This window comes from Macrotis lagotis, chromosome 3, assembly GCF_037893015.1.
Source record: "Macrotis lagotis isolate mMagLag1 chromosome 3, bilby.v1.9.chrom.fasta, whole genome shotgun sequence".
NCBI classification, from domain to species: Eukaryota; Metazoa; Chordata; class Mammalia; order Peramelemorphia; family Peramelidae; genus Macrotis; species Macrotis lagotis.
Genome location: NC_133660.1, coordinates 225820037 through 225845005, shown reverse-complemented (window position 1 = coordinate 225845005; position 24969 = coordinate 225820037). Strand labels below are relative to the sequence as shown.

At 40.3% G+C, this 24969-nt stretch overlaps 1 pseudogene; it reads left to right on the top strand.

Annotated features, from left to right (window-relative positions):
- The first annotated feature begins 13379 nt into the window (after nucleotides 1-13379).
- LOC141516429 (cleavage and polyadenylation specificity factor subunit 5 pseudogene) lies at nucleotides 13380-14335 on the top strand (annotated as a pseudogene).
- Nucleotides 14336-24969: the final 10634 nt, after the last annotated feature.

Sequence of the window (24969 nt, the reverse complement as noted above, 5' to 3'; positions counted from 1 at the left end):
TTCTCTCTGAATTCTGATTTGCTCACTGTCTCTGCCATGAGCTGGCATCTTCATCTTTTAAAAAAAAAACATAGATCTTCCATCTTATGTTTAGTAGTTTAGTTATTTGTGTATGCAGTCTATAGACCAGTTAGTCTGTGAGGACCCTGAGGGTAAAGTTCCATAACATATTTATAGTACTATATAAAATTGCCAGAAACTACAAATAGAACCACAAACCTGAGCTGTCATAGGCTCCATCATCCTCAGATCAAAAGACAATGGAGACAACTCCAATGGGCAATAAATATTAGAGGACATGGGCTCAGGAGATGTCCATGCTTCTCATCACAGAATGAAATATTCTGTGTTCAAGAATAGAAATCAATCTTTTTGTTTTATTAATAAAATAGTATTTCAAGAATTGCCTCAGTTATCTCCATCTAGATTTAATTGAGAACTCCTTGTTCTTCAGTTATTTTTTCACTCATTTCTCATCATGACACCATTTGGGGTTAACTCGGTAAAAATACTGGAGTGGTTTGTCATGTCCTTCTCCAGTGCATGTTGCAAATGAGTAAACTGAGGCAAACAGGGTTAATTGACTTGCTGAGGGTCACACAGCTGTGTCTAAGGCCAAATTTAAATCTAGAAAGGTAAGGAGCAGCTAGGTGGGACAGTGGATAGAACATGGACCCTGAAGTCAGGAGGATGTGAGTTCAAATGTGACCTTGGATATGTAATACTTAGTTGTGTGATCTTGGGCAAGTCACTTAACCACATTGCCTTGCAAAATCCCCCCCCCAAAAAATAAATCCAAAATAAAAATTAAAAAAAATAAATCCAGAAAAGTGATTCTTCTTACTAGTAGGCATAATACTCCATCTACTAAACTAACTAGCTGCCAAATTGATTATCTTTAAAAAGTAAGACTGACCCATAAGTACTTTTCCACTTGTGTTTATTTCTTATTTTTAATCACAAAATTTTGTTGTTTGATGACTACAGTGATTTGGACTGAGGCAGTATGGTGAATACCCCACCTGAAGATGGAAGAATCGGGTTATAAAATCCAAGCTTGTAGATTTCTCACCTGTGAGATAGGAATTATTATCATTCTCACTTTATAGTTGAGGCAGCAAATTAAGTGACTTGCCATAGGTGATACAGCTAGGTTTTTGAGGCTAAATTAGTACTGTGTTCTTGACTCTGCCCACCATGGTGACCCAGTAGGTGATCCCACAGCAGTGCAGTGACAGCAGTTCAGGGTAAAACTGGTTGTGGAATTTCTGCTACCAGCATTTAATCACTATGTTAAAGGCCTGAGATTTCATCAGGATGGGGAGACTCTCTATTGTAGACGGATAGTTTAAGAGGACTGCCGCAAGCTCCAAAGGATTGTTCACCTCCCAAGACCACCTAGCTAGTGAGCACTGGAGAACCTGGCCTTCCACCCTTCCAAGGCCTCCTCATTTCATTGGTGAATGTCTGCTAAATGAAATTGAGATTATTAAATACACACACACACACACACACACACACACACACACACACACACACAAGTACACACATGCACACACTCACTTCACCTCAGACACCCAACCTCTCTGGTGCACACACAATCACATGAGCCGACGGTTGATCTCTCAGAACCAAGATCCCTGTCCCTTTTAAATTCATGCCATGGCTGCTGGCCTTCCAAGGTAGGAAGAAGGAGCGGACGATTAATAGCCATTCTTCACAACCATAAAGTGCCTGCTGTGTTTTCTCCGAATTTGAGCTCTGAGTTACTGCTGTAATTAAATCCAGAAGGAGAGCCCGTAATAACATCCGGGCTCGATTTTTCCCTGGCAGAGCATTGATTAAGAGAGCCATAGAATAAACGGGAGGCATTTCAGAGTCACTCTGTTGATGCTCTCGGTAATTTTTTCATAATTAGAAATGCCTACAGAAAACTGTATATTATAATTACATGCATTATTAATCTGGCTGCTGGAGACTTCAACTACAATTACAGGTTTCGGAGACTTTTTGTCACAGAGGTGGGGGGGGGGGGAGCTCTAAGTCTGGTTGAAAACCAGAGCGAGTTTACAGACAAATTGGCCCATCTTTATTCTGCTCCCTTCATCTCCTCCTCCCCACCCCCACCTCCACAAACAAAAGAAAAAGGATTCTCCAGCAAAGGGCTAGAAAAACCAAAGAAGCATGAATGATTGAGTGGCTTTGGGTTTGAGTCTCCAGATGGAAAGAATGAAGTTTTCCTGTCTTATTTATAAATGTGCCAGGCCAAATGAGGAGGAGGGTGCTGAGAGACCGAGCTTTGGGAAACCTGAGGCCCCTTTGCTTCATTTCTTGGGGAACAACAAATGATTATTGGCTAATGAAATCATAGTCCACAGTTCCCCAAAATGGGAGAAAATGACCTCTGGCCGTGTCTAGGGCTTTCTAAGACAACTGTTCTCTAAGTTCAGGATCTGCAGCAGTCCAGATCCTTCCTCAAATCTAGAGAGATTTGTAATCTGTAAATGTTTGTGAAATATCTCTATCAAACTGTGTGGACTTGGGCAAGTCACTCAACCTCTGTCTGCCTCAGTGTCTTCGTCTGTAAAAAGGGGATAGTATCAACATCTACCTCCCCAGGTGTATGTGAGGATCAAATAAGATAAAAGATATTGTATAAACATTAGCTATTATAATTATTATTATTACTAAAAGCTATATATAAGTCTTATGGTGTACATTGTGGAGACCTTGGATATCAGGTCAAAGAGCCTGATTGACTGTTACTTGTGGCTCACAACTTGAATTCATGTCATATTAGAATAGGTTGAAGAAATTGGGCATATGTAGACTGGAAGAGAGAAAACTCAGGGTAGACATGATAAATTTGTTCAAGTATCTGAAGGGCTGTCAAGTGAAGGAAGGATTAGATTTATTTTGTTTGGTCTAAAAGAACAGAACCAGGACCAATGAGTAGAAGATACACAGAGATTTATTTTGGCTCAAGATCAGGAAAAACTTCTAAAATAGAAGGGCTGCCTCAAAAGATGGTGGGTTTCCTCTTTAGATGTCTTCACCTCTAAAAGGATGACTTTTATGGGAAAGGGTATCAGCGGAGACGCTATGAGTGTTCAGGTTGATCTGGATGGCTGTGGAATTCCTTTTCGACTCTCCAATTCTGTGTTTCTGTACAGAGAGGGGCAGCTAGGTGGCACAGTGGATAGAGCACCGGCCCTGGAGTCAGGAGTAATTGAGTTCAAATCCAGCCTCAGACACTTAATAATTACTAATAATCCCACAGTGAATGGTGAATCATTCATCTATTCAATTCTGTAATATTCCAGGGCTTGATGCAACCTACATGATGCTCTCTGCAAATGGGAGCAACCTCAACAAGATGGCTCACAGGTTCTCCTTAGAGAGAGAAATAAAATCATTAGAGGAATTGGTTTTATCATGTATCCAAAAGCAACAAAAAATATTTTCTGTAACTTTTCTTCACCTCACATCACAATTCTCCCACATATTTGCAAAAGAAGCACTATGAAAATAATTGCCACTTGGGCAGAGAAGGAGGAAACAGAAAGTTGTAGAACTCTTTAAGAACTTAGGGAATGTTCATCAATTGAAGAATAACTGAAAATAATTATTATATATGAATATGATAGGATAATAGTATACCATAAGAATCACAAAGGAGAGGGGTTCAATGAAACCTGGGAAGACTTGTATGAATTGACACAGAGTAAAGTGAGTAGAACCAGGAAAACAATTTACACAATAAAAAAGTGTAAAGATAAATTTGGAATGACTTAAGAACTCAATGTAATGAATATCTATGATCCTAGAGGACCAATCGATGGTGCATGCTGCTCTCCTCTTAATGGACTAAATTCTTTATATGAAATATTTTGGAACATGAGCAATAAGGACCCAGAATGCTTTAGGCAGCAAACGTTTGAACTAGGATCAAGCAGAGAGATGACCACTAGCAGAAATACCAATTCTGAATATAAATTTACTTGTAAAATCTTCCAGAACAGGACGATGGAGGACTATGGACAGTATCACTTCATAAAATGACAAGAAGCAATAAAGGAAAAAGTTGTTTTAACAAGTTAGGGGGTAGATTCAATCGAGACAAGTCAAGCTTGACTATGCACATTTTGTTAAAAAGGGTTTTCTCTTTCTTTTGGTTTTTAGAAGAGGAAGAAATAGGAGGGAGGAAAAAATGCTTGTTAATTGAAAAAATTTGAAGAATTCTTATATTTCAAATTAAATCAAGATATTCTTTGATATTATGTAACTTCAGTATGAATGTGAGTATAAGTGTAGACAGTGAAAAATAAGTTGGAAATATTGTTTAAAATTAAGGCATGAGGGAGATCAAAGACTGATGGAAATACACAAAAGCTTCACATCTATAAAGCATGAAAACTTCTTTAGAGAAAAGAATCATGATACATGGAATGTGGAGAATACCAAAGTCACTAACAATGGAATTGATTATATTTTAATAGACAAGAAATGGCTCAGTTGTGACATGAGTTTTACCGAGATTAGCTATCTGTTAGAGAAGATGTTAAAATTAAGAGATGTGAAGAGGAAGAAGAAAATGAGAAAACCATAGCATATGCAAGGAAAATAACTACAACCTTACTTATTTAACAAAGTTACTGGTGACTGGCCACTACTAATGGTGATAAATAGCATTTATGGAACACTTTGAGATTTGTAAAGTCTTCAGAAATAGATGAAAGAAAATTCACTGACATCAATGATAAGAATTTAATTATTGCAAATTAGTTGCCATAATGAGGAGACTAGAAAAATACCTTAGGTAGCAACCACCTGACCTAGTACCAAGCAGAGAGATGGCCACTAGAGGCAACACCAATACCAAATATAAACTTGTTTATAAAATCTTCCAGAACAGGATGTTGGAGGACTACGAGCAGTATCACTTCATAAAATAACAAGCGATAGAGGAAAAAGTAATTTTAAGAAGAGAGAGATCCAAGTCAAGTCAAGTCAAGGGACGTGAAGGCATTCCAAGGGAATTTTGAGGCTGAAACTAGAAAGAGGATGTAGCAAAGTGTAGAAAAGATCTATAGAGAATACCTTTACAAACTCATGGTAATATTAATAAAAATAATGGAGGCAGCTAGGTGGCACAGTGGATAGAGCACCAGACCTGGAGTTAGGAGGACCTGAGTTCAAATCCAGCCTCAGACACTTAATAATTACCCAGCTGTGTGACCTTGGGCAAGTCACTTAATCCCACTGCCTTGGAGGGGAAAAAACAAAATGACATTTAAATAGCATTTCAAGAACTGCAAAGCACTTTACAAATATTATCTCATTTGATTCTTACAACCCTGGGAGACAAATAGAGGTCGAGTGACTTGCCTAGGACTACACATCAACAAAGGATTTAAGGCAAGATTCAAGCTCAGGTCTTCCTGCCTACAGGTCCAGTGCTCTCTACAGTCTGCATCCTTCAGCCTAACTTCCTTCAGGATAGACTTTTTGTAGACCAAGGGAAAAAAAAACACAAAGTATAAAGGACTCATACTCAAACTCATAAATAATAAGAAAAGATTACTCCTTCTCCAGCAGGGCTCTACCTCCCTAGAAACCTGCTTCACTTAAATTCAATTCACCTGCAAGACAAGACATTACCATCCTGATGCCGTTGGTTCTCCCTGAGAAAGAAGGATGAACAGCAACAATAACAGGCTTCTAGCTGTCTAATTCTACTATGAGTGTGCCCCCTGTAATGAAATAGCTCTTGAAATTATTAAGAGAAGCAGTAGGGGTGTCTAGGCGGCGCAGTGGATAAAGCACTGGCCCTGGAGTCAGGAGTACCTGGGTTCAAATCCGGCCTCAGACACTTAATAATTACCTAGCTGTGTGGCCTTGGGCAAGCCACTTAACCCCGTTTGCCTTGCAAAAACCTAAAAACAAAAAAAACAAAAAAAAAGAGAAGCAGTACACTTGGGTGAGAATGATGTGATCATATAGTTATAGTGTATGGGGTTCAAACCCCACCCCTCAACTCAAGGAATAAGTATTTGGGGTCATTAGAGTCAATCACTTTCTTGAATCCTGGCTCTGGCAAGTCATGGAGTTCTTATAAGAGGGTTCAAGGACTGAGGAAACAAAGCAGAGGAACATAGGAAACTAATGGAGAACCTTAATGAATCTACCTTAAAGATGCAATATTCTGGTATCCCATTATTCAACTGTCTGCACATACTGGACATTCAATTAATGGTGCTGAGGTGGCACAAGCCAGCTTCATTAAATTCCTTCGTCCTTTGACTTTGTGTTACAATTCAAGCAGGAATTAAAAAGGCAGGGTCTGTGGTAAATAAGTAACCAGGGACTGATTAGGAGTAAGGAGATGATTCTTAATGCGTGTACTCAAAGGCACACCCTCAAATATTGAAAGTTGATAAGGTTGGGAAAATATACTTCCCTATTCCATTGGTAAAGGTAGGGGACTATGGCTGTAAAATATTACATATATTATCAGACACAATTGATGGGTCTATTGGTTTTGCTGCTATCTTTTTCTTCCTCTTAAATTTTTGTTACAAAGGATAATTCAATGGGAAAAGGAAGGGAGAGGAATGTGTCCGGGAAGGAAGGTGGCATAAAAATAAATGATAGCAATAGAGTTTGTTGTTTTTATTTATTTTTTAAATCACAGGGAACACTTGGGGCTCTTGCTAATTTGAAACTACTCTCATGAGCATGAGTCATTTGTAGGAGGGTGATGGTGATGACTCCATCTGTGCCTCCCGCCTGTATCAGCACCAGTATCACAAGCATATTAACAAAAAAACATGGTCTCTAACCTCTGTCATATACAAGTATGCAGGCCCCTCACAGCAGCAGGAGCTCCTCTCCTCTCATGAAAAGTATGAGCTACAAACAACCAATTAGATAACTCCGCTGATTTAGAGGCCTGGACTGGAAAAGAGAACCACACCTGTAATCAGAAGGCCTGTTGTTACCTGTGAAACCTAATCTCTGGGCCTCCATTTCTCTTTGTGTCAAATGAGGGTTTTGGATGAGAAGGCCCAGAAGAGTGTCTTGGTTTTTACCTGCAGTTATGGGTCATGGAATATGATGGTTCAGCAAAAGAGACTAAGAAAGAATGGATAGATAGGTAGGAGGAAAACCAAGAGATAAGCATCACAGAAATCCTGAGAATGGGAAATATCTAGAAGAGGATGGTCAGCATTGTCCAAGGGTGTTCAGATAAGAAAACAAGGAGGATCAAGAATTCATCATTGGATTTGGATTCATTGATGACTTTGGAGAAGGGTCATGGCTTGCCTTAGTAGATAGGAGGTTCTCCATCTCTAATGGGCTTAAAAAAATCTCCATAGCTACTTGTAGGGTATTATAGAAAGGATTCTTTGGGGGGAATAGAGTTTGGACAAGATGGCCACCTGGGTCTCTTTTAAATTCTGTGATTCTTTGATTCCTAAGGTCCCTTTCAACTTTCATGTTCCTTTATTTTATGATGCTCTGAATGGCATCTCTTTATGCCTCCCATTAGCTTCCTTCCATTTGTCCCAGAATCACAGCATTAAGAGTTAGAAGATTGCTTCTGCAAACTTAGACGTGTCCCAGCCCCATCCAAACCTGAAGAAGAGTACCTTGCCCACTATCCTAAGGGATCACCCAGTCACATTTACATTGTTAAGTTCCCCATAATTATTTTTTCCTCTCCCCCTAGAATAGAGGGATGAACTTTAAGTGGTGCTATGTTTGTGCAAGAAGGCAATCTGGGAGCTCATCTTAGCTCAGTCACTAATATATTCTTTTATCTTGAGCAAATCACTCTGACCCTCAGTCTGTCTTCCATTGTAAAATGAAGGGGTTGGACTGAAGAATATTGAAGGTTCTGTACATTTCAGACAGACTGTAATTATGATTTACTGTACTTTTCTGCCTTTTTGTTTCAACCTCTGTCAAATGGAGGTAATAGTAGTGATGTTGATGATGATAAAAGCAGCTCCTGCTTCTTTAAGGTTTACCATGCATCTTTCCCACATCCTTTTTGAGTTAGGGAGTATAAGGATTATTGTTTCCATTTTACAGATGAGAAAATTGAAGCTCAGAGGGATTGTGGTTTGTTCAGGATCACCCAGCTAAGAGACAGAGGGATGGGGAATATAGCTGCTCATTCACTTCTACAGGTCTGAAACCTTTCTTGATTGGTCTTTTCTGGAAATGAATCCACCCTCAATGGTTGCATTTCCTAGTCAGGCAACAATTCTCCCTGTTTTTTGTGAAGATGACTTGTGATTCTGAAGTCTGGTCCCTTTCTCCTTTTTCATCATCAGCCATACCTTTCAAGTCTCATCGTAGAAAGATGATAAGGACTCCCTGGGGCTTCTGAAAGTCTCCATGGCAACCTGCTTTGGTCACCATGGTGATGCTGGTGCATCTTCCAAGGGGAATAAAATCCTCCGGTCACTCTCCTTAAGGACAGGAATCAAATCATCTAATCTAACAAGTGCCTTTTGCCTCCAGGAATCTGGGTTTACAAGAGGGCATTCAGGTTTCTATGGAATATTTCTAGATCTGAGATTCAAGTAAAGATTGAGCTTTCTGCAAAATCCCATGGTCCAATGCAACAAGAATTCACTTGAGCTTGTTTGAGGTGATAGACATGATTTCTGAGCTTCTGGGATCTTGTTCCTGAGATCAGATATTAGATGAAGAGTTTGGCTCAATAAAAACATGTCTGCCTGTAGAATCAGAGGGACTGGCATCTCTAGCATGAGGGCTAACTGATCCTTTTTCAAGGCTGCTTATCAACCTTTGGTGTCCACCTGATTCACCCACTCTCACCTGAGACCCCAAGAATCTGTGCACAGCAGCCACATCCCTGGTAAACCATCTCTCCAGACAGGCCAAACCAAGTTGAGGGTAATAAAGAGATCTCAAACTCTTCAGTGAGTTAGGGGAATGTCTGTCCCAAGCATGTGCAGATTTCCCAAGAGGAATGGGCAGATGAAAACAATTAGTTCCAATAGCCATGAAGATGGTTGAAACAGGTGCTGTGGAGTGCTCAGATCTTGATCAGGTATTAAAGATGCCAAGGTCATCCACTTCATCCTGAGCCATTGCCAGTCATCCTCACTTTTGTCCTGACATTGGACATCTATGACTCTGAAAGAGCATGAGGCTAATGTTACTCTGCCTCAATTAAATCCAATTCATGTGCAAGTTAATGTCGGTGATGTCATTGGTAATCTTTTAATGAAGGATGAACAGCACCACCTTCTACCTGTGTGTTTTCACTTAATCTCTGTGGATCTTAATTTCCTCATCTATAAAATAAAGAAATTAAATCAGATGGCCCTTGAGGTCCCTGATCTCTGATCTTGCTTCTTGGATTAAATCCTTACATCTCCATTCAGGAGACTAGGATACACCTAATTAGATAAAACAAAGGGACAAAACAAATATTAAATATCTTCATAAAAAGGAAGATGTTCACGAGTGTGTGAATTTCTTATAATTAGAAACCTCTAGAAGGGGCTGGATAAAATATCTATCACTAGATAGCTTCTGTGGTGTCTTAAACTCAGACTCTAGACAAAAGAACCACAAGTGGTCCAGAAAGGCATTTCTCCTCCAACTCTTCCCCTGTCTGTTTTCTTCATACCTGGATAGTTTTCTTTCTCCCAATGTCACATCACCCATGAGCTGCACTGTGTGTTGAGCTCTGCTGAGGGAGGAATAGGAAGAAAGGACCCAGATACTGCCCTCTAGCAGCAACATAGAAGGGTCCAGGATGATTCTACATTTGAACCATCCATTTTCGAGGATGAATTAATAATGATAAGCTATCTCATAACTTTGGGGTCATCTCAAATTTGAAAAGACATGCTATCTATGTAAAATTATATTAGCCAAGAATCATTTTATTAAGCCCCTATTCTTTGTCGGGGGACCATCTCCAGTTGTCCTGGTCTATGTCTGGCCACTGGATCCAAATGGCTCCAGAGGAGAAAGTGACTTTGCACAGTTCTCCCTCACTTCAATCCAATTCACTTGCATGGCATGGCATCACCTTTTTGATGCCATATTCTAGAACAGGTCAGGCAGTCTGCTAGAGGCTAGGGATGCAATATAATGAATGAAGGTCTTACCTTTTAATGAGGTACATATATCAGTATAAAGAAAATCAATATAAATAAACACAAACTTAATTAATCAAGGAAGACTTCCTGTATAAGGTGGCACATCAGCTGTTTCTGGAATGAAGAAAAAAGATTTTGAGTCAGAGGTGAAGAGGAAGTACATTCATGGCACCAGACCTGGAGGAATGAGAACATGGAGCATCACATGCAGAGGAATAAAAGGGGCTTCAATGGATTACTGGCAGGGGTGTGATGAGACTCAAATAAATGATGGATGTCTAGCATTTTGCAAACTTTGATGCATCCTAGAAATGACCACTATTGTTATTATTATCTTCTAGTCATGTTGCTTCTAGTCTAGTGATCTTTCTTCCTGAACTTTCTACACTTCTACATTGCTCAAGCAATGTTTATAAAGCAACATAGGCTAGACTGGCAAATGTTTAACAAGCAGATTGAGGAGACTAGAGTTAGGTGTAGGGGAAGAACATTAATTTTAATCTACATTAGTAATGTTTTTAAAATGCTAGATAATGATGTAAACAATAAATCAAGGCATGATTTATTGTGATGGATTTCTGAAGTATAAATTCAGTTGAAAATTTAACCATTGACTCTTCTGAGACAGTTAGAGCTGGCTCCAGCACCCCTCTGAATGAAGAGTACAAGAGAGGGGCTAATGTCCAATGAGTCTGGAAAGATAGAGACCAAGTTACAAAGGGGCTACAGAAGCTAAACAAAGGAATTATTTGACCATAAAGACAATAAGATACCACTGGAGTTTATTGGGTATGAGAGTGACCTAGTCAGCTCCACACTTAAGAAAAATTACTTTGGTAGCAGTGTAAAGTAGAGGGTGGATTGGAGTGGACTTTTATAGACAAGGTTGTTGTTCAATCATCTTCATAATGTTCAAGTCTTCATGAGCCCATTTGAGGTTTCCTTGGCAGAGATATTGAAGTGTTTGGCTAATTCCTTTTCCAAATCACTTTATGGACGAGGAAACCAAAGCAAATAAGGTTAAGTGACTTGTCCAGGGTCATATAGCTAATAAGCATCTGAGCCCAGACTTTAATTCAGATCTTTCTGACTCTGGGTCCAGTCTTCTATCCACTGTTCTTTCTAACTTCCATAGAATATTGTAAGTAGAAGCTATGAGGGACCTTAGAAATCATCTAGTTCCAGCACCTCATTTTAGGTGAGGAAACTAAGGTCCAATGGGTGAGAATTTGTTACAATGAAAGAGAAGAACCCAGAAGTCCACTTAAGGTCATGACAGTATGGACAATGAGGAATAAGGGGAGGAAAGGGTCAGTAAGGTCTGGAAGCAAGGCAGCAGGGTATGTTCCCTGGAGAAAATGGGAGCTGAGCTAGGTTTTCAAGGCTGAGAAAAGAAGGAGAAGGTCATTTTCTGGGTCAAAGGAGAACAGAAGAAAGGACTGGAGGCCATGGAAATGAGCAGGACACATGGAAGAAGTCTTTGTCTAGTAGTATCAGTACAAATTCTGGCTTAATGGCAAACTTAATAACAGTCAAAAATTTCTCTTTAGGAAATTATTTTAGGAAAACTTTGTGCATGGGGCTGTGTGTGCATTAGTGAGAGGGTGTGTGTGTGTGTGTGTGTGTGTGTGTGTGTGAGCATGTGAAAATGGAAGTATGGGTGGTAAGAGAGTATAAGGAGGGTGGGTGGTTGTGTGAGCATGATTGTGAGCATAAACCTCCTGGTCTACTGTTTACAGGGTCCTCTCTCAAACTACCTTATAATTAACTGCTTGGCATTTCTTCTGTTTCTCAAACAGGATGCCCATAAGCATAGGGTAAGCCATAAGTGTGTTAGGCTCTGATCACATCATGGAAAGAATTCAAGTCCCATACAGGGAGTCTTCTGACCACCCTGGAAGGACCAAAAGCAGGGATGAGGATCTTTTGTTAATACAACTGGCCTACTTTTAATTCTGACAGGAGATCTGTATTGTCTTCTGGTCCTTGAGTCCTTCCTTTCTGACAAATGTTACTGAGACAAAGGTTTATGGGGAAATGAGCGTATGACTGTCTGACAGTGAAGGTTTACAAGGGTTTATTTTCTTTTTCAGTGGTGCCCCCCCAGGAGAAGAAGACCCAGAAGTTAAGGGCAAAGCTTCATTTCACTGACCTATTGGTCTGGAAAGGACACTGCCTGAGAGAGACTTTTGAGGATGTGTTTGGGAATGCTCCCTAAGCCCAGGACAGATGCTAAAGAGCTGGCAGCTTGGGGAGTGATGTTTGTCCTTTGTTCTCAGAGAAGTCCATGACATCAGGGAAATGACATCATGAGAAGCATGTGAATTGGATTTGAGTGAGGTGGGGCTGTGCTAAGTCACCAGCCCCACTTTCTCCTCCAGAGCCATCTGGGTCCAGTGGCCAGATATGAATCAGGATGACTGCAGATGGTCCTGGATATGAGGCAATCTGGTTAAGTGATTTATCCAAAGTCACACAACTAGTACGTGTCAGAGGCCGGATTCTAACTCCCAGTCTTCTGATTTCAAGGCCAGTGCTCTATCTAACTACCCTTGGGGAGTAGTGAAGGGAACAAGGGATGGGATCATTTCTTTGGATTAGATCTGCCTAGGTATGCAAGGACTCATTTGACCAGAGAAAATCATAGAGTTTGTGATTTATCGACCTGGGAACACACCACAAAATGAGGAGAAGCCCAGAATGTTCCCTCTGGCCCAGGTAGCAAAGACTGAATGACCTGACCCTATTGAGATGTCAACTCTAATCATCTCTTTACTTGGAAGAGAAAATGAAGGTACAGAAAGGGCAGATCCAGAACCTGAACCCAGGTTCCCAGGGCTTCCATGTAGTCTTCATCTTTTAACATTCATGGTATGTGCTCAGCACTAGGCCCAAATATAGTATATAACGTGAGGAGAATGAAGAACGGCATCCAGACTCTCTTAGCTGTTCATCTCATCCTTGAAATTTCTCCCACATCCTTTGGGGGAAAGACCTCATTCTCTGGTTTGTTTCTTTGTTGATTTTTTATTTTTGTTTTTTATGGAAGTAAAGGTACTTACTCAAGGTCTCACAGCTAGTCAGTATCTGAGGTTAGATTTGAAATCACGCCCTCCTAACTCACTGATGTTCTATCCGCTGTGCCACCTAACATGCATGTCTCTGTTAAAATGTATCTTTCCGGCCCAGCATCGCCCTCCTTCTCTTGTGCCTCCATGTTAATGGTGGTAGCGATTGCCGAAGTGGGACTCTAATCCGGCCTCGGAGGGAGCGGCTCTTGATCTTGGCTTCCTCCCGGCCTTGGCACTCGCGCCCGCCCTCGCCCGCCAGCATGTCCGTGGTGCCGCCCAACCGCTCGCAGATGGGCTGGCCGCGCGGGGTGAACCAGTTTGGGAACAAATACATCCAGCAGACCAAGCCTCTCACCCTGGAGCGGACCATCAACCTGTACCCACTTAGAAATTATACCTTTGGGACAAAAGAACCCCTTTATGAAAAGGACAGCTCCGTTGCAACTCGATTTCAGTGGATGAGGGAGGAATTTGACAAGATTGGAATGAGGCGAATTGTAGAGGGTGTTCTGATTGTGCATGAGCACCGGTTACCCCATGTGTTACTCCTGCAACTGGGCACAACTTTTTTCAAACTATCTGGTGGTGAACTTAATCCAGGAGAAGATGAAGTAGAAGGACTCAAACGTTTAATGACAGAGATATTGGGACGTCAAGATGGAGCTCTGCAAGATTGGGTCATTGATGACCATTGGAGACCAAATTTTGAACCCCCACAGTACCCATATATTCCAGCACATATTTACAAAGCCTAAAGAACACAAAAAACTCTTTTTGGTTCAGCTTCAAGGAAAAGCTTTGTTTGCAGTCCCTAAAATTTACAAACTGGTAGCTGCACCATTATTTGAATTATATGACAATGCACCAGGATATGGACCTGTCATTTCCAGACTTCCTCAGCTTTTGAGCAGGTTCAATTTTATTTACAACTGAATTCCTGAGCCGTGGAAGAATAAAAGAAGCCATCTCTGTGAGCACAGCTATACAGTGTAGAAGAATAAACAGAATAGGAAGTTTCTTTTTGTTTCCCCCACCTCCTTTTTTGCCTCATACTTTATATTGTTTGCAGAGTAAAGTGAATCTAAAGAACTGTCCTAGATAGTGGTGTAAACAAATGTGATAATGTATATTTCACTTTTGGTTCTACCCATACTTTTTGTACAACATTAAACAAAGTGGACCTAAAATGTATCTTTCCATAATAAAGTCATGGAAAGTTTTGGAAGCATGTAGTACTGAAAACCTCACTCATGTGAAGACATATTAAGGAATAATATTTTTGATAATAGTGTGGCTTCATTTGAATCAAAAACAAAATCAGGCTTCCTTGAATAAAAGATTTAATTTCAAAGAGGGATTTTGATTCCCTGAAATTAAGGGACTAAGTTTTGTTTACTGTAATCAGACTAAGAGTGAGAATGACTTTTTGATGAATGTGGTTTAAAGGAGGCATCTCTTTGTTCACTTCACACTAGAAAGAAAAGGGAATCTTTGGAGGGAGTGGTTAGAGAGAGGAATTGTTTTGGAGAAGCTGCATTCACAATTACTATTCTGTTTAAGTAAATCCAGAGCTAAACTATGTACTTTTGTTTTTCTTTGCTGTGGCCCAAGAAGAATTCCTGAGGGTGGGAGATGGAAGGGAGAAAAAAGACAATTGGACTTCTCTTCAAGCAAAAATGCTCCTATAGTTTTTGCTGTTCTGTTGTGTCTGACCCTTCATGACCCCATTAGGAACTTTCTTGATAAAGATACTAGACTGGTTTGTCATTTTCTTCTCCAGTGTGTCCCCATTTTGCTGCTCTTCAATCTTTTTTTTTGGTCATATCCAGCGCTTCATGATCCCATTTGGGATTTTATTGGCAAAGATACTAGAGTGGTTTGTCATTTTCTTCTCCAACTCATTTTACAGATGAGGAAACTAAGGCAAACAGAGTTAAATGTCTTGTCAAAGGTCACACAGGTAATAAGCATCTGAGTTCCGATTTGAACTTGGGTCTTTATGACTCTATTTGCTGTGCCAGCTATTTACCCAATATACAACTGTTCCTATATTGCAGTGCAAATTATCTCATCCAGACTTTGGCTAAAAAGCAAAGCTTGTGTTTCATTAGTTCTTCTGTATGAACTGATTTCCATAATAGTTCAAAGAAAGGGGAGTGGCAGTCAAGAGAAATCATTTCTCTAGTCCTTCAAATTTCCAAGTTTTCTTAACATCATTATTAGAAAATAGGTTAAACAAATATTATTAATCCACTTTACAGATGAGAAAACTGAGACTCAGAAAGGTTTGCACAAAGTGATCACATAACATCACATCACATCAGATGTAAGATTCAAATCCACATCTTCCATTTCCAGTTCCATTGATTTTTCCACTAAACTATGTTGTCTCTCAATGGACTAAAAAGAGAAATGGCCAGAAGAGTTAGGTTCTAATCTTGTCTCTGTCAATAATTTCCTTTGTGACCTTAGTCAAGTCCCCTTTCCCCTCTGAGTCTCTTCAGATTTGTAACTTCTCAGATCCTGTGACAAGATAATTTCCAAGATTCTTTTCAATCTGGACATTGTGTGATTTTTGCGGTTCATTGAAGCTTCACTAAGATGGACATAGTTGTTTTCTTTTTTTTAATTGTTGAAACATTTTTATTTAGAGTTCCAAATTCTATTCCTGCGTCTCTTCCTCCTTCTTCTCATGGCTGCCTGAAATGGTAAACAATCAGGTATAGATTATATATGGGTAATTATGTGAAACAGTTCCTTATCAGTCACTTTGAACAAGAAGACTTGAATAAAAGAAAAAAGAAAGTGAAAACTAGCATACTTCATTTGTATTCAAACAATAGCAGCTCCTTGTCTGGAGGTGGATAGTAATCTTCATCAGTCCTTTGAAATTGTCTTAGATCATTGTATTTCTGAGAATAGCTAAATGATTCATAATTTTTCACCAAACAATATTCTCCTAATTCTGTTCATTTCGCTATGGATCAGTTCATGTATGACTTTGCAGGTTTTTCTGAAAGCATTATGCTTATCATTTCTTATAGCACAATCTTCCATTACAATTATAGGCCTCAGCTTGTTTAGTCATTTCCCAATGTTGGGCAGACCTTTGATTTCCAATTCTCAGCTAACACAAAAAGAGCTGCTTTAAATATTTTTGTACAAATAGGTTCTTCTCCCTTTTTCTTTTTTTGAATGTCTTTCATAGTTGGTTTCATCCAATGGCCTGTCTTCAGTTGTTGTCAGCTAGAAGGGGAAGGGTGGACCCACCCAACCCTTCTAAATTTCCTGGTCCAGTCAACTGAGTGTTCCGAAGAGAACATCAAAGGGGATCTAGTCTCAGAGAATGAGGTGGGGAATATTGCCCAGGGAGTTGCCCAAAGCTGGACTTATCAAGGAAGAAAACAGATATCCTGGATGTTGTTGAGGAGGGAACTATGGGTATCAGCCCCTCCCACAGAAACAGGACTTGACATCCTTTCTAGGAGGGTCATCCCACCTAGAGGCAGCCAGGAGAATAGTGCCCTAAAACCTGAATTTCATTGTTTTCCACTCCACCCTCCCCATACCCTTCAAAGGCTTCCCAGTGCTATGGAAACAAATCTAAGTCATTCAAGGTGGGTTACACTTTTACCACAAAGGACCTCTCTGATCTTATAAATCTCAGACTCAGAGCTTAGGGGGTTTGAGGGACTATCCAGTTCAGCCCTCTCATTTTATAGATGAGAAAACTGAAACACTGGAGGGGATGACATAGAAGGGTCATGCTGACTGTACTTTCTTCTCTGACCTCCTCAAACAGGTAAGTCTCTTGATTGTCTCTGAACACACTAGACTCATTTCTAACTCCTTAGCCATTGTTTACGACAGTATACTTTGAAATCTTCCCTACCCCTCAGGTCCAAGCTCTCATCCCCAAAGTGACTTGAAACAACCATCCAATCAGGAGGCATTTATGAGTGTGCCAGATACTGTGGTTGGATGCTAAAGAAATAAAGACAAAAATGATGTGGCCCCTATTCTCAAGGCAATTATACTATTTCAAGGTAAACAATCTGTTCACAAATATGTAAACATAATTTGGGGGAAGATATGGGAAAGAGAACAGCAGCTGCTGAGGGAATTAGGAAAGTTGGCAGAAGGTAGAGCTTTGGGGGAACAAGGAATTCTAAGAGACAGAAGTGGGGAAGGAGGGAATTCTAGGCATAGAAGACAAAGGTGTGGAGGCAGGAGATGAGGAAGAGTAGGAAGGTCAGGTGATTGAATGAGATAGTACAAAGGAGAGCAGCATTCAATTCAGATAGAAACATGGGCTGAGATCAGGGTGAAAAGGGAAGGTTATTAAATGTCAGAGAATTCTAGACAAAGTCAGGAAGACCTGGGTTCAAATTCTACCTCAGATTAAGAGGTAGACATTGAACCTCAGTTTCTTCATCAGTCAAATGAAGGGGAAAAATAATAACGGTCTCAGAGCTATGAGGATCAAATGAGAGCATGAATGTGAAGCACTTTGCAAACATTACAGTGATATATAATTATCAGTCATAATAATAATAAATAATATTTAGCATTTATATAGTACTATAAGGTTTGCTTGATGACAGGTTCAGTTCTCTAATCAGCTGCCTGATGATGTTGATGGTGAAGATAATGATGAAGTTGAAGATGATGAAGCCTATTCTGAGGACTCTGGTCATTACCAACCTCTCTTTTCCAAATAGAATCTTCTCTTAGTTTAACTCACTTAATGAGAAACAGCCTGGGGAAATGGAAAGAACACCACAGGAACCTTCCATCTAAAAAATGGGGCTAACTGCCCCACTCTCTCCAGGTCCTTCCCCTTCTCTTCCCTCTTCTTCTCTCTTCATTTACATCATCACACTCTTATCAGAGTGGGTGCTCTGCCCAAAGGAATGCCAATTTTGATCTTGGGATTTACAGATCTCAAATCACTTCTTGCTCTCATTGGTTTGCTGGTACCAGGCCAAGTCCCACTTGGTAATTATTTGGGTTCCAATTGGCTCAGAGTGACTGTAAATAACAATTTGTTTCTATTTTGGTTAGAAATCCTGAGGGTCTTTCCCCTCCCAGATTGATTTTGGTTTTGACTAGGTTACCTCTTTGCCTCATTTCTTTCTTACCTAGCCTTAATCATAGAATGGGTGTTGCTTAAGTCAAATTGAGACCTGTTAGCCAGGGTAAAAGTGTAACCCACCTTGAATGACTTAGATTTGTTTCTATAGCTTAAAGGTCTCCCAATGCAACCAGTCTTCCCAGATCAGTATCTGGTCACTGGACATTGATGGCTCCAGAGAAGAAAGTGAGACTGATGATTGTACAGCCCTCCCTCATTTAAATCTAATTCACATGCATGTCATGGCATCACCTCCTCTTCTAAAAGGAAGGACAAACAACGAGTGTGAGGGGGAAAGATCTTGTCAAATATGACAATGGAACAGAAATATGGGCAGTCTGAGGACCATACCTTAATAAACTGTTGGTTGCATTACACTGGACAATGTAATTTATGATCACAATGTAGTCTGTGATAATTCTGGCCCTGGATTGTCCTTTCTCCCCCGGTCCCCCTGCATTGGGAGTTCAGTAGAAGAGATCCTCTTGTGTCCCCCAGTGAGCAGAGCCTAAGTTTGCTCTTCCTAAGGCTTCTTTCAGACTGTAAACTGCAGGAAAGATAGAGTTCAAAGCTCCTCCCTAGCCCAGGACTAAGCACTTTAGGGGGTGACAAAAAGAGGGGAAAGTTCAACAAAATCTCAGTGAATTGCAATTAATTCCTTTTTTTTTCCCCTTAAAGGAACTTTAGATTTTTTTTCTCCCTGGAGCTTAAAAACACCAACATTTCTCTTTGCTTACATTTTCTTCTCAAAGCAGATTTCGGCCAGGGAAGGCTCTGAAAAACATCTTGGAGTCAGAAAGGAGGGGCACATTCTCCAGAGTTGCATAGATTTTTGGGTGGAGGCAGCCTCAGGATTTAATCCAGTCTGACCCCCTCCCAGACAGAGAGGGAAAAAGATGCTTTCCTTTGATGTCCTACTGAGAGGACAGGTTTGAAAGTTCTAGAAGTCTAGAATTTCTCTTCATTTCAGGGCCTTCCCTCTGTAGATCATCTCCTATTCACTTCACCTATAAACTTGATTGTATACAGTTGTTTGCATGTTAAATTGGGAGCTCCTTGAGGGTAGAATTGTCTTTTACCCTTTCTTTATATCTGGCATCTAGTGTCTAGTGTCTGGCATCTAGAAGGTGATTAATAAATGCTTATTGACTAACTGACCTTACACACTCTAGATTTAAATAAACAGAAGGAAGAAATGAAGATGAAATTAAAATGCCCCATGATGAGATGGGGCAGAACTTGAGAGACTAAGGGTGTCAGCTCAGGCCCTTCCCATTCCTATAAATGAGAAGGTTTGATGTTTAGATAATGTAATAGAAGAAAAAAAATTTAGTCCAGGGAAGAGTCTTCCATTGCAAATCCCACATCAACATATCAAGAACTGAGTCCTTCCATTCTGGCCCTTCTATCCTTCCTCAGTGACCAGGTAGGAGCCTAGCCAGCAGAACAAGATTAGATGGGCTATGCCTGAGCCTAGAAGGAACTTGTGATGTGATTTTGGATCTCAGCTCTGCTTCTTACTAGCTATGTGACCTTGGCTAAGTCACAATCTCTCTGGCTCTCAGTTTTTTTACTATAAAAAATTAGGGGGTTGAATAAATCAGCAACTCTCGAAGTTTGGTCTGCAGATCCCAGAGACCCTTTCGGGTGCTTTGTGAGGCCAAAACCATTTTCATTATTATTCAAGACGTTATTTTCCTACTGAATACATAGTGTACTCCTCTCTTTTCCAACACCATGTCTATGTGAAGCCAGATTTTCTTCATATTCTTCAACCAAAGCAACAATCGCCTAAGCGGCTTGAATGTCTAAGCAGGGAGGACAATCCAACTATTTTCTAGTAATATAGATATTTATGTGATTTGAAAAAAAAAGTAAAACAATGACATTTCTCTCACTAATTTTTTTTAATCCTGGAAAATGTGATTTTCATAAAAACATGCTATTTAAACTAATGCATGAGTTTATTGTTGTTGTTTTTAAATGAATTCATAAACATTTGAAAATTTTTATAAGTTTAATTTTTTTTACATAGAAAACTTCAATAGATATTACCACCTAAGCTCTTTGGAGTCCTCAGTAACTTTGTATGCCTTTGGGCAAGTCTCTTAAACATCTTTGGGCTGAAGTTTTCTCATCTGTAAAATGAGAGCATTGGACTCAGTAACTACTAACTCTTTTCATGCCCACAATCATTCTTTACCATTGTTCCCCAGTGTGACAAGCTTACCCAATCCATTCCTTTGTAAATGGAACTCATGAGCTCAACTGCCCTAAGGAGCAAGGAGTTGAAATCTCAAAGGGAGAGTCCAGCCCATTCTTTCTACCAGGCAGAGCCCTAAACTTTCCAGCTTAGAAATAACCAAGTAGTGTGTTTGCACATACTTTTGAAATCACTGCCCAAACATAAAAATAACACATAATAGAAGCATAATAAATACCTCTTGATCACTTGATTTGTTGAGATGTCAATTCTATTCCACGGAGAGTAAGATGGATGATTGAGAGGCTACACCTTAGCCTAGTTCCTGATATGCTTCCTGGCTAGGAGTAACTCTTTCCTACTTCCACCTCAGAGCAGCAAAAGTCATGCCAAACAAAGTTATAAAAATTGAAAGGAGAAGAAAAGAAAGACCACATTTCTCTGCAAAGTAATTCCTATAGAAAAAAAATACCAATGCTCCCCTTCACGGGTCCAAACTTGAAGTCCTACTTGATGGAATGGGGCAGAAGGATCTTTTAATTTCTTGTGGACATTCCTTAAGCTGTGGGCTAGCCAGGAGCAACCGCCCAGTAAGGGGAGAGAGAGCGTGAGGAAGGATCGTGCCCAGCTCTAGTCATCTGGATGGGAGAAAACCAGGGTCTGAAGTTCAGAGCCAGTTACAATCAGAAGTGGCTGGAGTCAACTCAACAGGAGAGCTGATTGTTAAATATTCATTATGAGCATTTACACTTCAGGAATAAGTAAATGCTATGAATTAAGCCTTGGTTTATTATTTTGTTGTTGTCTAAATTTAAAAGAGTAATGGGAAAAAGTTAATAATGTACTTAAACATGTGGTTTTTTTTCTTTTCAGAGAACTGGTTATTAAATATTGCAAGCAACTTCCTGGATTTAGCTCTTTTAGGTATAGAAGGGAAGGCACTTCTGAGAAAAAAAAAAGACTGATGAGATGATGGGGCAGCTTTCCTTCTCTCACTACTACTCTGTGTCTTGGACTGGATGATCTCTAGGGTCCCTTCCAGCTCTGAATCTGTGATCTCATGACTTCCCCTCAGTAGTAAACCAAATATCACCAAACTACCATGGTCTGCTTGGGAGAAACCAGACAAGTGGGCATGGAGGAAGGAGTCAGGACTGTGGGAAGTAGATTTCAAATACAAGGAAAGGGATCCCCAATGTAAATTCCTAGACTGATAAATTTTTAAAAAAGGAGTTAGAAGACCTGGGTTCAGATTCTGACATTGCCAACTTTCTAACTTTGTGATTTTGGGCAAATCATTTCAGCTGAGACTGGTTTCCTCATCTATAAAAGGAAAAATTGAGCTACATAAACTTTTTCATTCTAAATTTATGATTCTACAATATTTAAAGGAGTACTGGAGATAAAGAAGGAAAACAATAGCCCTTGTCTTCCATTGTGATAAATCGTCTGAGGAGGAGGACATGAACAGAATTGGAACATGGTGATACAATGGAGAGTGGGTTAGAGGCAAAAAGAAAGACCCAGATGAAACACTCTAGGGAAACAAACTGAACTGGAGAAGATCAGAGAAGCTGGGGCTTGAAGGAAGCAAAGAAAGGAGTTGTAATAATTGGCGATGAGAAAGTATAAAAGTGATAATATTACTAGTGGTAATGGTTGTTGTTCATCCTTTGTTTTTAGAAGAGTGATGTCTTGGCTCTCAAGTGAATTGGATTTAAGTGAGGCAGAGTTGCACAAAGTCATCAGCTTCCTTCTCCGTTCCTGAGTTATCAAAGTTCAGTGACAAGACTCAGGAATACTGGGGATGGATAACCTTTGAACAAGCTCTGAATGCTCCACAGCACCTGTTTCAGTTGCCTTTGTGACTGTTGGAGAAAATTGTTTACATCTGCCCAGTCTTGTCAGGGGAAGACTTGATAGACTTGGTGTAGACACCTCCCTAAGTCACCAGTGGGTATGAGGTCTGTAGTTACCCTCAACCAATTTAGCCCATCCGAGATGGTTTATCAGAGTGTGACCACTGCATATGTTACATCTTCTTGGAGTCACAGGTGAGATTTGGGCACCAGGTAGACACCAAAGCATCCCTATCACCAGAGGAGCTAGTCCTCCTGGACACCCCATACATCCTAATAGTAGAAGTAGTTTTTGTGGTGGCAGTGGTAATGGTAGTAGTGGTAATGGCTAGTCTCAAGTGCCTGTTATGTATGAGAATTACACTAAGCATTTTACAAATATCTCATTTGATGCTCATAACAACCCTGAAAGGTAAGTGTAATTATTATTCCTATTTCATAGATGAGGAACTGAGGCGAACAAGTTAAGTGATTTGGCCAGGGTCAAACAGCTGAATTGATTGAGGCTGAATTTGAACTCAGGTGTCAATAACTTCAGGTCCAGCATTCTATCTCCTGCATCACCTAGATGTCTAATAGTGAATGACTGATCACAGACATAGGAAAAGACCTGCACCCAAGCCCAGGCACCAGTGGGTGTTCTGTTCTAGATGAGATGTCCTTTGCATTTTATATCACTCCTCACCATCTAGTGAATAAAGTACATTGCCAGCTCCCTAATCTGACATTCAAGGTCTTCTTCAATCTGACTCCATCCTACCTGTCCAGTCCTATTCCTTCCTATTCCCCCATTTTTAAATAGTGCACATATTTCTCAAGCATTCCTATCCCTATTATTTGAGATGCATCTTCTGATCCCCGATTGGTTCTCTAACAGGGCTTTGCCTATAGGATAAGAGAAGCAGCTACAACTCTCCTTAGGCTAGGGGAGTCATGTAAAGCTCCAGGAGTGAGGTCTGGCATGGGCTGGTCTTCCTAAGAAGGGTAGGGCATAAGAGGGGCAAGAAAAGAAGACGATCCTCAAGGCAGGTCTGGCAATGTGAGCAGAATGTGGAAAGAATGTGTCAGAGGGGCAGCTAGGTGGCAGGGTGAATAGAGTCCCAGACCTGGAGGTCAAATCTGACCTCAGACACTTAATAATTACCTAGCTGTGTGACTTTGGGCAAGTCATTTAACCCCATTGCCTTGCAAAAAAACCAAAAAGGATGTGGCAGAAAGAGAAAGCAGGACAAGAGGATCAATGGGGAAAAGCTGGGATAATAAGTCAGGTAAGTGGATAGAGCCCTGGGCCTAGAGTTAGGAAAACCTGAGTTCAAATTTGGCCCTTCTTAACTAGTTGTGAAACCCTGTATACTTTGGCTTCCTCGTCTGTACAGTAGTTTGGGGAAGAAACACTATCTCTGCCAAGAAAATCCCAAACAGGGTCATGAAGAGTCAGACATGACTGAAATGACTGAACAAGAAGTAAAAAAGGCAATTAGCAGGTGGAGAGCTTTAAATATAAGGATGAGAGGGGTGGCTAGGTGGTGTAGTGGATAAAGCACCAGCCCTGGAGTCAGGAGTACCTGGGTTCAAATCTGGCCTCAGACACTTAATAATTATCTAGATGTGTGGCCTTAGGCAAGCCATTTAACCTCCTTTGCCTTACAAAAACCTAAAAAAAATATATAAGGATGAGAGGGGGGACCCTGTTTGGGATTTTCTTGGCTTTTTATCTCTTAAATCATTGGGAGCCAGTGCTAATTCCTAGACAGAGGAAATGAAAGAGCTCATGAGAGGGCAGACCAGTTCTGTTCTTGATTTAGAATTATAGGTCTAGAGTTTAAAAGGACCTTACAGGTCTTCCAAGTTCAACTCCTTCCTTTTACATATAAGAAAACTGAATGTAAGTAAGTGACTTGCCCAAGGTCACCATGCAGTTATCACTTTGCCTCCTATTCACTGAGTTATAGGCAGCCCAATATGGGCTCTTAAAGACAAATTAAATGAATTGAACCCTAACATTACCTTGTTTTGTCTCCATTGTTGTTTGCCCTTTTAAATACCTCCCAATCCTCCAGCATTCCTTCTAGCTTTTAATTACTATTTATTTGTTTTAGAAAATGCTTGTTTGGGTTTTAAGGAATTTGGTTCCAGTGATTGTTCTGACTCATGACTCATCCTTTTCAACCCAGAGACATCCCAGCTGGAGGTCCCAGAGCCACACACACACACACACACACACACACACACACACACACACACACGTAGTGGGAGTGGAAATTCCTTCCCTGGGTGGAGGGTGAAGCTACATAATTTCTCTAGTCCTTGAGATGGGGGGGGGGGGAAACTCATGCTTTGAGATGGAAAAGGTTGGAATTTCATGACTTCCTACCAGACTTCCTAGTTCTGTAATCTCTTTGGCAATAACTTTTCCTCTTTAAAATGAGGAGTTTGTACTGGAGCATCTCTAAAGTCCCTTCCAGCTCTCAATCCATGGTTTATAGAAATTCATCATCCAAGATGTATAATTTCATCTGTGAGAGATCTTTCTCCAGGGAGAAGTTAAGAG